Below are 14,241 nucleotides of genomic sequence, written 5' to 3'. Positions count from 1 at the left end.
AAAAAAATTTCCATATAAATGAATGGTGATTGCCTGTTTGTTCTATGCCCAAAAGCGGAAGTTCTGGAAAGTTTCAGAGGACACTGCATTCAGATTGTGGGGGAAACCAGCGTTACAGTTATTATGATACCTAGCAGGGCCAGGGAGAAGTATGGCACCGGAGAATGCTGAAAGTTGTTCGTCTTGTAAACTGAGTAAAACACGGCATGTCTTTGAGAGCCAAGCATGACGTTTTTATGGCATCCTTCACGTCTCTGTCTCCCATTGCTCCTGAGATGTTCACTCTGAGGGACCTTCTCCCTTCTTGTCTTCCCGCTCCTACCCTCCCCTCTTTTGCCTTGACCTCTTCCCGGTGTTGCCTCACGTGGCTGGACAGTCAGAGCCACGCCATTGGCTAGTCTGTTGAGTTGTGTCTGTCGTTCCGTTTGCAGCTTTTGCAGACATGTGCTCTCCAGGCCCAGCTAGTTCGAGGCCAGGCCTTTCCCCGAGCGTCACACAGCCAGTGAAGAACGGACCTGTCCTTAGACCCCCCTGGGAACATCTGCTCGGGACACCACGGTGCCTTCCTTTTAGCGACATGTTGCTAAGCAGAAGTATCTAATGCCTCCGTGTGCCCTTCAGGGGAGCTAGGGCGGTGTTTTCCCAGCCCAGCCTTTTCGTGGGTCGTGTTCTGTTTTGACTTCATCTAAAACTGTCCATTACATCTTCTGTACTTCCTGACCCAGGTCTCACCTGGGGCTATTCCAGACTTTACAGCTACCCTCTCTATTGATTCTGAGATTTCCAACTTCCTTCAATAACGTCTAGAAGCTTCTTTGCTTCTGTTGCAGTGAGATTTCTGCCTCTCCAGATCATGGACTCTCCCAGTTGACAAATCCAATCTCCATCCTTTCTAATTCTATATCCTTTTATAAAAAATTTTTTTAAATGTTTATTCATTTTTGAGAGAGAGAGACAGAGCACAAGGTTGGGAGGGGCAGAGAGGGAGACACAGAATCCAAAACAGGCTCTGAGCTGTCACACAGAGCCTGACATGGGGCTCGAACCCATGAACTGTGAGATCATGACCTGAGCCGAAGTTGGACACTTAACCCAGAGCCCTCTAATTCTATACTCTTGCTGTATTTGACACCCATGACTTTTCTCTTATGAAACCTTTGGCCCCCCTTGATTTCCATTTCATCTTATTTGCTTCATAGTTCATTGGTTGGCACCTCACAGTTATCTTTAATGGTGCCTCTCTTTGGAGTCGTCACCAAAAATCCCCCACCATTTCTCACGACTGTATTTATCTCCTCACAAATGTATCTGCTTGTAATCTTACTGAGGACAGGGCCCTCTCCTTTCTTGTCACCCTCTGCAGCCCCAGTGAATGGTACAATATCTGAACCAAAGCAAATATTCAGTAAATCTTTACTGAACAAATAGTAAATTACTAACACCTGTGTTTTCAACCCCGGTGGATTCTGTGAGTTTCAGATCTGCACCCAAAACTGCCCAGCAGGTATTTCTACCCCCATGTCCCACAGGGTCCTCAGCCCTACGCCATCCAGGGCAGACCTCCTCAACGCCCCTGTCCACATCAGGTCTTCTTCCTCTGTGTTTTCTTTCATCTGCCCGATCCATAAACTTCATACATGTGTCAGACTCTTCACTTCTTCCCCTCCTCCATTGAATCATTGGAAATTTGTGTTGATTCTAGCAGCGCACATTTACTGAACATGTTATGCCAGGCCTCCTGCCAGATGAGAAAGTACAAAAGTAAACACAGGCTAACTATGTCTCATACCATCTCCCCGCTCCCCACCCCGTCTGCCGCAGTCCTGGGTCAGGCCCTCACCATCTTTCACCCAGACAGCAACGGTGACCTCCGAACTGGTATCTCTGCCCCTACTATCTCACAGCTCTTCCTCCACTCTGACGCCCACCATGACACTCTCAACATGCAAACCGGCTCGCCCCACCCCTATCGAGAGTTCGTCCCTGGAAGCCCCTTTGCCAAAAGCCATAGTCTCGAATCTGCAGTTGTGAAGTATATCACAAAGAGTCTTGATATTAATAACACATTCTTTAAAATTTTAAACTAATTCAAATGATCAAGACTCAAATGTTAGTTTCAGTCACTTGAATTCCTGTATGCTTTCCTTAGGGGAAGAAAAGTACCTCTGTAGTCTGCTGGGGATCGTGCATTTCTCTGGGCACACCCTCTGTAGTATGCCCTGAATCCGATCATCATCGAGTATGTATGTATCATAGACGCAGGGTGGAAGTCTGCAGGATGAACTCCGAAGCCCTTGGTGTATGTCCGTTAGCCTTGGGATCTAGCCCTGGTCTTCCTCACCAGTTTCTTCTGTTCCTACCATTTTCTTCTAGATCATCGTAGGCTACAAATATGTGCAGTCACCTACAATACCTAAAACTTGCCACTTTTTCACCCCCGTACCTTTGAAGGTTGTCTCTTCCACCAGGAATTCCCTGTACTTGCCATCCATAAAGTGAACTACAACTAACCATTGAAACCCTAGCAGAGGCCTTTTCCGACTACTCTGACTCAGTCCTATTCCTTCTTCTTTGTATTCACTTTGCCTTATAGATTCCTTCATATTAACTTTGATTACCTAGTCTTTTATTTTTTATATGTTTATAATATTCCTATTGGACCATAAGCACTTTCAGGATAATGCCTGTTTATATTCTTCTTCCAGTTTTTTAGGACAGGCTTCGGCATTTAGTAGGTGCTCCATAATCATTCATGATATGAACTAGGGAGTCCCATGGGTGCCATCTTATCTGCTGGTCCCAATATTCTCTAGACGCAGGCAACTTGAGTACCATATTGTATTTTGATGGACTTCGAGAGAGAGCCCCATACAGTCAGAAGAGTGAGCCCGAGCTCATCCATGAGTGGCTATATGGCTCTAGACGTGTTACATAAAACTTATGTACACTTGCTTCTGTGGTCATGGTCTCTTTGTGGGACTGTCCTATGCAATGGTTGCTTAGACCACGTTGGAAGATACGTACTGGCAAGCATGAGAGATAGGATGTAGTAGGTAAAGTGGTAGGCGTTGATAGTGTGGCATTGAATGACTAGCAGAGGGGTTCAGGCAAGAAGTGGGGACCCTGTGGTTGTTTGAGCACAAATGACGTATCCTGAAACCAGAGTTAAGGACTTTTATTCTAATTAAAATGTGCAGGATGTATACTAAGCTGAAGAGAGATTGAAGGCAGGGAAGTCAGCCAGGAGACAAGAGGACCTGGAGTCTGGGTAAATCAATGGCATTTTGGAAATGAAAATCTCAGGCTGTTTTGAAAGAAGGATTAAGAGCAGATGGTGAGCATCTAGATATGGAGGTTGAAGGAAAGGTCCATCTCAAGAATGGTTGAATCATTGAATTCATTGATTCATTTGGATTCCACAAAATGTTTGAGATGGGAGATGACTTAGCTCAGTGAAAAGCTGTTTATCAATGATGACTGCCCCCAAGTTACCAGAGGGCGTGGTCAGAGGTGCCCCTGTCCCGTAGCTGTGGGAAACGAGGCTTCACAAGGATTGTCGTAGAGGCATTTGCTGCGTCGTGTGCAAGTTTGAACTAGACTCCAAGTTGTCTTCCATCTCTTTATGTATCTGTGTGTAAGGTGTTACCTGGGAGAATGGGCTTGGCCCGAATAAGAACAAAGAAATCAGGACAGGGAGGGAGTTTGAATGCCCGGTAGAGTTTCGTTCATTTCAGATTGTGTTACACCTTTCAGTTTCACAGAATGCTGTGATCACTTCTGGGTGTTGTTGGTTTTCCTATTGGCTATGTGTCTGACATTTGTTTGACTTTGTCTCTCCAGTGACAGCGTGTGATCTGTTAGAGTCATGCTCTATTTTCTGGTGATTTCTGAGGCTTTGCCTTCTAGATCCTGCACCTCCTTTCTGGGAGGAGGCAGAGTTTCTTGTGGACCAGAGTAAAATATAGTGAGAAAGAATTTTGACTTTGGAGTCAGATTGATCTGGATTTGTGTCCTGAATCTTCCATCTACTGTGTGACATTGACCTGATTTCTCTCCTGTCTGTTATCTCGGTACTGAAAGTGGAGATGGTAATATCAGATACTTCATAAGGGTTAGAGAAATATTATATTAATAATAACTAATCTTTGGGTGCCTGGTTGGTTCGATCAGTTAAGCGTCCGGCTTCGACTCAGGTTATGATCTCACGGTTGGTGGGTTCAAGCCCCGCGTCGGGCTCTGTGCAGACAACTAGCTCAGAGCCTGGAGCTTGTCTTTGGATCCTGTGTCTCCCTCTCTCTCGGACCCTCCCCTGCTCACGCTGTCTCTCTGTCTCTCAAAAATAAATAAAACACTAAAAAATTTTTTTAATAATAATAATAGCTAATCTTCATTTAGGGGTTATATACCAGGTACGGTGTCATTTATACTCATTATTTTCTTTAGCCTTCTCTGTAAAGCCTGGGACATATATACTGTCATTGTCCCCACCATATTGACTAGCAAACTGAGCTCTGAGGCCTTAAATTACTTGCCCAGATTACCCAGGTTGGAATTGGCAGAGTAGGGGTTTGAACACAGGTTGAATGACTGTGTCTGCTGAGGCCTTGACCGCTAACAGTTCGCAGCCTCTCAAATATCTCTGTTTTGGTGAAAATCTGAAAGCTCTCCTAAGACTTCCATTCAAAGTAGTCACCCTTTCTACCATGGTCCTATGACAAAATGCCTGTAGCTTTAATTAGCATGTATTTTCTAATTATTCAATGCCTGATTTTAGTCACTTGTTCATATGTCCCCCTTTCTTCACTAAATGACCAAGTTTTGAAGGCAGCAACTGCACCTACCTATGTGTTTTCCCCTCCAGTGCTTTCTTTATACATAGGCGTTCTCAGTGTTAATTTGTTGGAAAGAAATTATATGAAAGGCTCAGCTCCCTCTTTCCCTAGGGGACATCTTTGGTGCTGTGAGGTCACCTTTGCCTTTCTGTCACCAAAATAGAAAAATTAAAGTGTCAAGGAATACTATAAGCAGCACTAATGAAATGTCATCGTTTAAAATAATGAAACAATGTCACTTAGTCTGATTATGGTCCTTACATCCACTCTCCCAACCCCCAAATAAAGAGTCATAAAAGCAGAAGAGATCTTTGCCTCCGTAAGTCAGATTGTTTGTGAGATTTGGAATTGAACCAGACAAGAAATGAAGTATCAGGAACTAGTTCCTCCTGGCCTCGGGGCATCAGACATGCTGTATTCCATTTGGTCTTAACTTTTTTTTTTCCCATTCGCCCCTTCGCTTGGAATGCAGGCGTTATTCTGAGGCTTTTCGGTAAGTGCCTTAGACACGCCGGGGTCTGACCTTCCCTGGGTGGGGAGCAGGTCTGGGGAATCAGTGAGGGTTGGGCCCTGAGCCTGTCCTTTTCTTCGTTCCACCACAGACGGAGATAGAAAAAAGAGACCCATGGCCCCTCGGGTAGCAGCCGAGGAAAAACAAGACTCCCCTTTCTGAGTGCCTTTAGGGTTGGAAGTACTTTGCAACGGCTCTAGGTTGGGCAGTTGAGTGATAAAGATGGTCCGTTGGTAACGACAGTAATGCCCAGAGTACGTCATATGGCTCAAAGTACTTTTATACGTAGTCCCTCTTATTCCTGTCGAATAGAAGGAATTACAGGATTGTGTTTGGCAGTGTTCAGTGAAAGGCCTTCAGTTATTTTTTTCCAGTTTTGTCTCCTGTCTCCTCATTCTTTCCTTATCCCCGAATGAGTCTCTCTGTGGTGACATCTCACCTTTCAGAGCTCAGTGTTAGCGGGCCCACCTGTCTGAAGGAACTCGGAGCCTGGGCGTTAGCGTAGAAGGCCTCCCTGTGGCCACGATAAGGCACCACGCCCTTGGGCCCGTGCAGTTGACGTTGGGCCTGTGCAGTTGACATTGGGCCTGTGCAGTTGACGTATCACAGTGCCTAAGGCCACTGCCCAAAACCTCTTCACTCTTATTTCAAACATGACTCTAGCCGTGCTGCTGTCTGGTTTTCTAGCTCCTGCCGGAATGGATGCATGGTAACCACTAATATTTACCGAGCACAGCGAACATTTGCTAACTGAACACATTGGCTTGAACGCTTGAAGGTCTTAACTCTGGTGATCTTCAAACCACCGCATTGGTCTCCATTTCACAGGGGAGGACGGAGCATGGGGGGGATCGGAAACAGGGTTCCGTGGCCAATAGTTGGGTTTGGCTTCCGTGATCTGATACCACGGCCATGTTCTTGACTGTCACAGTGCACTGCCTTTGAAGGAGAGGGTACTCTGGGAGGCAGAAAAACCGTACGAAGGAGAGGAGAGAACTGAACGCAGCCCAGCAGTTGGAGTTTCTGTACAATAGACAGGCAGGCTCCCATCTAACTGTGGGTCTGGGTGGTAATTGGCATTCATAATGATAAACGATTTGGGTCATGAAGAGGAAGCCAAATTATGTTCAAGATTATCCATCTACCTATCTATCTGGATAGCTTTTAAAGAAGCTAGATGGAAATATAAGCTGTTTTTAAATGATTCACATCCAAAATGATGAAAATAAACACCGTTTTGGTAGCCCCCCGGAATACGGAGACGAGGCAGCTTTCCGGAGTGATTGATCCCTCAGGAGTCCATGTTCCCTTGCCTTGCTGCCTCCTCTGGGGTTCCAGAATTGCTGTTCCCTGGGTGCCTCCCCCACAGCAAAGGTGTGGACCACTGGACTGCCCCCATCCCCCACGTGCTCCAGAAAAGATGACAGGAATTTATGAATCGCCCTGCACCTTGCATGGGGTGCGCGCACTCTCTCGGCTCTGTGTTGTTTTGCTTCTACAGCGGCAGGTAGAGAGAGTGCAGTAAATATCCGTCCTTTTGTAAACCACCGTGGAAAGGGAAAGGGGGGGTATGGTCAGGGGATTCGAGAGGAGAGAGGGGAAATCACTTCTTTGTCTGAAAGGGAGATGCCATGACTCTCCCTTCAGGTCTGTTAAGTGTCTGTTGGAGGAGAAGGAAATTCTTCTCTTCTTTGCTTCCACCTCCCCTGGCCCCTTTATTTTTTTTTCCCTCCCTTTGTAGAATAATATAAAATAAAAAAGCCCAGCAGAAAGGGAGCCGCGATGCTGTCGTCCCTGGCGTTGATGTTATTTATTTTCCTCAGTTGCTGCTCTGGAAGCCCGGAGTTGACAGAGCGGTTTTGTAGAATAGAAACATTATAGACTGTTACTGTCAGAGTGTTAAATGTGATGGATAGAGAAATAGAGGCGAAGGAGGGGACTTAATACTGAGAGCCAGGGTGCTCATGGGAAAATAAACCATCCGCATATAAGAAATGAATGAGGTAATGTGGCGGGAGGTAATGGGCTCTCGCAACATGCCGGAACAGAGATGCTTATTACAGGGTGTGCTTAACCCTTGGCACGCTGGCTTCCCTTTGTGGGTCCCGGGGCCTCTCGCGGGTCCCTCTGTGGGAGCACGTGGGTGGCTTTTCTTCAGGCGGAGAAGCAGGCGTGCTCGGAGCCGTGGAGACAGGCACGTTCTTAATGACACTGGATTAGCAGCCTGCACATCCGAAAGGCCTCGGCAGCTCCCGAGGGGCCCGGGATCCCCCGGCCGCGGGGAGAACGTGCCCTGCTGCTCGCTGGGACTGGGGAGCTGGAGGCTCCCTCGGTTTCTCCGGTGGAAACTGATGAGAGGCGCTTCGATTACTTGGGAGAGATGGAAATTCGTGTGTCGGGGCTCCCTTGATGACCCCCAAAGACTCCCTGGCACTTTATGTAGCCAGGGCGGAGCTGGCCAGAATGTGGTGGCTTTGCTGTAAGGTGGGGGGAGGGGAGCAGACCGGGTCATCTTTGTTACCTCCTTGCCAGTTTCAGTGCCAGCTGTAGGGTGAGCGTGTCAGGTGGGGACCCTGCCTCCGCCGGGATGATGGGAGAGACCCAGCCAGGCAGGTGGGGCGGGGCGTGAAATGAACTGAAAGGTGGTCAGTTTCAGTGTTCAAGGTGCCCGTCCTTTGCGCTGGGTTCCTGTGACCTCTCCCGCGCACCTTTGCATCCTAGTTGTGGTCAGTCCCCGTCTCTTACGTATGACAAGCATTTAGTAAATTATGAAGACTCGGGTGATATTGGCCCCCATCTATCACTAGCGGTTACCTGCTGTGTGGCCCTGAGCGAGTCATTTCCCCTCTCTGGGTGTTAGCTTCCTCATCGATAACATGGATAAATTCATTAGCAAGAGGAGACGGGGACACCTGGGTGGCTCAGTCAGTTAAGCATCTGACCTTTGATTTCAGCCCAGGTCATTATCTCCCAGTTTGGGGGATTGAGCCCTGTATCAGACTCTGCCGAGTTGAGAGTGTGGAGACTGGGATTCCTTCTCTCTCCTTCTCTCTCAAAATAAACAAACAAACTTTTTTATTTTCAAGAGTAAATATAGAGGCACCTGAGTGACTCAGTTGGTTAAGCGTCTCTTGGTTTCAGCTTGGGTCATGAGCTCGCGGTTTGTGGGTTCAAGTCCCACATCAGGCACTGTGCTGACAGTGCAGAGCCTCCTTGGGATTCTCTCTCTTTCCCTCTCTCTCTACCCCTCCCTTGCTTATGCATACACACTCTCTGTCTCTCAAAATAAATAAATAAACTTTAAAAAAAGAGTAAACATAATCACACTTATGAAAGTTTTGTCAGGGTATAAAGCATTATGCAAATACCAACATGTTACTATTACTTCTGTTGTTAGTAACAAAACAATAAACATGTATAAGTGATGAGGCGAAGAACTTCACCCAAGAAATAATGTTTTCAAGCCCCCAGCTTCACAGGCTTTCACTTTAAGCAGTGCTTTTCTGCTCTGGTGTTCAAGTGGTGGTCACACGGTCAAGGACACGGCCCTGGTTGGATGTTTATATTGTTGGCACCAGGTCAGGAGGACCCAGGAGACCACAGTCTTCTAAGTGTTGGGTTATTCCTCCCTCTCCTGTTCAGAGGTTTCACAGAACCACTGAATTTGGGGGTAAGAAGGACTCAACAGTGAATGTCCATCATTGGCCTTGATTTAGTTTAGAAAATGCTTCCTGCTGAAGACCCCCCCCCCCCCCAGCCACTGTTAGAATTTTCCCTGGAGCCCTTCCATCCACGGTGATCTCTTCCTCTGAGATCTAGCTGCTGCTTATGAGAGCAAGCCACCATCCCAATCTTTACTGTGATAAGATGGTCCCCATTCTGGGGATTTTGTTTCTTAGTGTCACTTTGATTTCCGAGGTCCTTAGTATTTCCGCAGGAGCAGAAGGGCCTAGGTCAGCTTGCACGGTGGACGGTGGCCTGGACGCAGCTCCACGTCTCAGGTCCATTTAGGGTCTTCGCCAGCGAGGGGAGGGGCCAGGCTGACCTGTCTGCTTCCTCTCGTCGGGATCTTGTCCTCACTCCTGGGTCCAGACCTGCCAGGCAGGTTGGTCGTCATGCCTCCCATGACTCCTGGGATGCCGTCTCCTGTTTGTCCTCTGCACACGTCTCCTCTGTGTATATCTCTGTCCACCTGTCACACTTTGCGTCTTCTTACCTTTCTCAGAAACCCACAGCTTGTATTGAATTTTCTTTTCTCTTGACTCCTCAGATTTGCACGACTATTTGCAACAGCTGGCCATTTACAGTTTCTGGTGTTTCTCTGATTGTTTCGCGTGAGCGTATTTTTGTCTTATGGAGGATATTAAGAATTTCTTGAGAAAAGGGGTACATACTGTGTATATATTTTTCTTATAATATATACCCCACCCTCTGCTCCAATCACTTCTCAGCTATTTCCCTGTAATGCCGCTCTCATACATAGCCTTCTTCTGCCTATTTCCAGTCTCCTACACCAGACTCTGGTTCCTTCTAGAAAGAAGCATTATCTGAGGTATATTTTGTTGTCCCAAGGCACCTAGTGTATAACCTCTCTTGTTATTTCTTTGGCTTACTTTCAGGATTTAACAGCAAAGTTCTCTCCCTGCCCTTGTCTACTGCATGTGCCTAGACACCCTTACACTCGGCCTTGGAAGGAATAGAAAGGAAAGCTAGATATACGTGAAAAATAGTCCCAACCTGAGACAGGATGTTGTCTCTTAATAATACCATTGGTGCAGTAGAGTGTGAGTAGCTCAGGATAGAATGTGCTGGTGCATCTGAGGAGTCTGGACGGGTGCCTGACGCCTGGCCACCTCCAGAACTCGGCAGTCACAGTTGTAGCAGCGGTAACGGTCATGATGACCGTTGAACAGCAGTGGTGGGGGTAGCAACAATGCCCGATGCCCACTCATCTGCCTTTTGTGCTCTGTCTGTATGTTGGGAGAGTTTCATATCAAATAATCACATCTGGATAGACTCTATAAGCTGAAGAACGCCACCACCAGATCCTCTCAACGGGAATCTCCCTGGGCTAGTGGGATCCTTCCGCCCCTCACTTGTTCTGGAAGCTGGAGCCTCGCATCGCGTCTTCCCGAGTGCCTCTGGAGTCCCAGGACATTTTTTCACCTGGGTTCTGTAAAAGGCAGCTGCGTTTGGGTTCATGAGATAGGGTGTATTTTAGGAGCCAGGGAGGTTGTACAAATACCTGGATTTGTTGAAGTTTACAAGAAGAAGGATAACAAAGGAAGGGGAGAGACCCAACTCCTGGCCTTTTCAGGAGACTCTGCCTTTCAGCATCCAGACCCCAGTAGCGTGTACAGAACGGGAAAGGTATGAAGACCAGAGTCTGGGGGAAAGGCAGAACGAGGCAAGGTTTCCAAGACACCATTTTTCTTTTTTCTTTTCTTTTCTTTTTTTTTTGAGAGGCAGAGAGTCAGAGAACGAGAAGGGGAGGAGCAGATAGAGAATCCAAAGACACAGAATCCAAAGCAGAGCTGTCTGAGCTGTCAGCACAGAGCCTGACGCGGGGCTTGAACTCCCGAACCATGAGATCATGACCTGAGCTGAAGTCGGACGTGTAACGGACTGAGCCAGCCAAGGGCCCCTGGACACTATTTTTCTAAATCCCTTTCTTTTCTGTTTCGAAAAGCATGGTTCACAGTGCTTTGAATTTCACCACCTGCTCTCCCAGTAGGGGTGTCCTGAGGCCCTTCGTACTTGAAAAACGGAACATGATTCAGGTGGGAGTTGCTGGTATAGTTTTTTAAGTGTAAAATGCAGATTCACAGGCCCCGCGTTTGCAGGTTTGCGAACTGGCCTAGAAATCTGCATTTCATAAATACCTTCCATGAATTAGACTCCTGTGGTCCATACCTCGCTCTTTGGGCGATAACCTCTCCATTCCACTTGCTGGTGGTTTACTTACTGGACCTGAAGCTGATGAGCTGCCGCCATGTAAGAGCATTTTAAATTCAGCCTGTGCGCTCACTTCAGCTGTGTCTCAGAAAAATGAGAACACTACAGGGAAGATTAGCATGGTCCTGCCCAAAGATGACGTGCACGTTCGTAAGGCACTTTGTATTGTGTCACTGAGCTATGCACTTGTGATGTGTGCCCTTTCCTTTGTCTGTGTCATTTGCCCCTGACATTAAAAAGAGCATCTATTGTTCTTTTTATTGATGTCCCTATGACATATGACCCAAACCCAAGAACTTTTCACCTACATCAAGAACCCAATTTGAAGAGAATAAAGAATTGGTGTCGTGGCGCCATGGTTTTCTTGTAGGCAGCTGTCACCGGAGGGTTATTAACATGCGCGTGCCTACACGTCTGTTAAAAAATCTTGTTTGTAGCAGTTCTGGGGGAGGGGCCATAGGAGGGAGCATCGTGTGCCTTGTTCCTGGTCCTATGAGGTGACTATGGTCACGAGACTGGTTAGTGTCTTCTGTGCACAGGTTAGTGTTTGCTGTTTGAAGGGGTCCGGGAGAGCACATGATGGTGTTGTCCGAACGTTCGTGGAGATGGGGATGGTGAGGGGAAAGTAAGAGGATGTCTTGGACTCCTGTTCGTGAACTTGAATGTGCTCATGAGCTCCATGTTTTTCCAGCATCACTGAGATGCCCTTGTATTTACTCAGTTTCCTGTGCATGACCTCATTTTGGTAGAGTTGTCATATTTATAGATTTTGTTTGTCATTTACCCTTCTACCCCAGAACTTCCCCATTTGAGGTGACTGTTCATTTTGAGCTGGCTGAGTTGTGTTTGAGTGTGAGTGTGTGCGCTCAAGTGCGTCTCTCTTGCCTGTGTATCTGCGAGTTTGTATATGTCTATGTTCAAGTGACTGACTGACCGTCCTGTTCTCTTGGAGGGACTCGGTCTCTTCCAGAATGCACACGTAATTAACTTACTGTGCCAGTTCTGTTGCTGTCCAACCATACAATGTCTTCTGATTTTTAAGCTTGGTGTTTTCAAATATGCTTACTCCTCTCTGACCTTCCCCACTGTGTTATCCTAAATGTGGGGCGGCAGGAGCACTTCGGAAGGATGGTGTAGAGATGTGACAGAGAAGAGAATTCATTAGCACAGCCGGGTTGCATGTAGCGGATTGGTTGGTAAAGGTTTGCATGTTTGGTGTTGAATTGTAGTTGTGGGATTGGAGGAGGGAGAGAAAGAGAGACCCACACAGACAGGCAGACACATACCCAGACACCCACATCCCCAAATGGACACACACACACACACACACACACACACACACGTACACATTCAGATACAGACACACACATATACACACAGTGTCTGCTGATTATCAAGAGCCTAAGCTCGTTCCAGCGGAGATGACCTGTTTGCCAAGAGCGGGAGCCTCCATGCGACAACTGGGGTGTCCCTCCTGCTGGTCACAGCCACTTCTGCTGGCTGGACTCGGCGTTCGGTCTGAACCAAGAAGCACAGAAACTCTCAGACCTGAGACAGGTCAGGAAGGAAAAGGGATGGCTCGTCCTTCGACCTTTCCGGAACCTCTTCTCCAACAGACCCAACAGCGCCCACAGGACCGCACCTCCTGTTACCATGGGCTCTGGCATTCAGGGCCGCATTCCTACAAATCTCTTTTTATCGGCATTTCCTCCAATGGAACCATCCCTGAATTGCATTTGAATCAGCTGAGAGAAAGAGAGGAGGGAAGGGGAGAAGGCTCCCCCTCCTTGCTCTTGGAAAAGCAACTCACAAGCAGCTTTATTTGGTAAAATACTGCAATAGATGCTTGTCAGAAATAATTTATTCCTGTTAGCTGTAATCTGAAGGAAAACAGATACAAGTCCTATAGTTAAAAAAAAAAAAAGTAAAGTAGTCTTGCTTTCGCTGACAGTACAAAGGTGTCATATACAAGAAGGATTGACACAGACCAAGGGGTCTTGTGGGAAATATGATAATAACTATAAAGAAGACAGATTATTCCCCAGTTGCCAACATTCAAACCTTTTTACAGTCAGTTCAAACATATAAAACTTTATTGCTCTAGCAGAAAGGGGAACAATTTCTGGTTGCACAGCTTTCCCAGGGCTGGGTTTATACTGTCTGTGTTATTGCTCTATAGTGGCATTTTAAAGTTTATTGAACAAGACTTTTACAATTGAAGGAAGTATATAAAACTGTAAATTTATTAGATTTTTCAGGATAAGTGCCCTTTCTAGTTGTGCTCAAGAATTCGGGGCTACAAGAAACCGCTAGTTACAAGACTTATTAATATTAAAGACCGAGAGCACGCACATTTTATACCTTAACTGATCTCAAAAATAATATTATTATATTACTGGGCATCAGAGCTCTGATGCTATGGAATTGGATGGATACACACGTGTAGGACTCTAAATACCAGACGGGTTTATTCTTCGCCGGCTAAAAAGTTGGCTTTGTTATCTCTTACTTTATTTGATTTTTAACACAGTCGGTCAGGACACACTCCTCTGTTCACTGAAGGATGTCTCGGGATTTTTTTTTGTCGGCTTCTTGTTGATTTCCCAGAATTCCTCGGTGTATGGCTCTCATGTGAGTATGGGTGGTGGGTTTTCGGAGCATATTTTAGGTGAAGTAATATATGGTAACGTCCTGCCCCTCCCCCCAAGCAGCTGTATGTTCAAATAATCGAAATGTTACTAAAAAGAGAGTTCTCTTTTATGGCTTTCAACTTCTCATTTAATGTTTATTTATTTTCTAAAGAGAGACAGAGCATGAGCAGGGGAGGTTCAAAGAGAGAGGGAGACACAGATTCTGAAGCAGACTTCAGGCTCCAAGCTATCAGCATGGAGTTGAACCCACGGACGGTGGGATCCTGACCTGAGCCAAAGTCGGACACTCAAC

The 14,241-nt window shown here is 46.7% G+C and overlaps 1 protein-coding gene and 1 non-coding gene across 3 annotated transcripts in view; both read left to right on the top strand.

Annotated features, from left to right (window-relative positions):
* Nucleotides 1-14,241, top strand: part of PBX1 (PBX homeobox 1) — a 284,299-nt gene that overhangs the window by 125,994 nt on the left and 144,064 nt on the right. The window lies entirely within an intron of this gene.
* On the top strand, nt 11,367-11,468 carry LOC115288822. Its single transcript, XR_003907211.1, has one exon. It is a non-coding gene; the product is annotated as a U6 spliceosomal RNA (small nuclear RNA).

The sequence above is a fragment of the Suricata suricatta genome, chromosome 3, assembly GCF_006229205.1.
Source record: "Suricata suricatta isolate VVHF042 chromosome 3, meerkat_22Aug2017_6uvM2_HiC, whole genome shotgun sequence".
Lineage (NCBI taxonomy): Eukaryota > Metazoa > Chordata > Mammalia > Carnivora > Herpestidae > Suricata > Suricata suricatta.
This window is presented reverse-complemented; position numbering and strand designations above follow the sequence as displayed.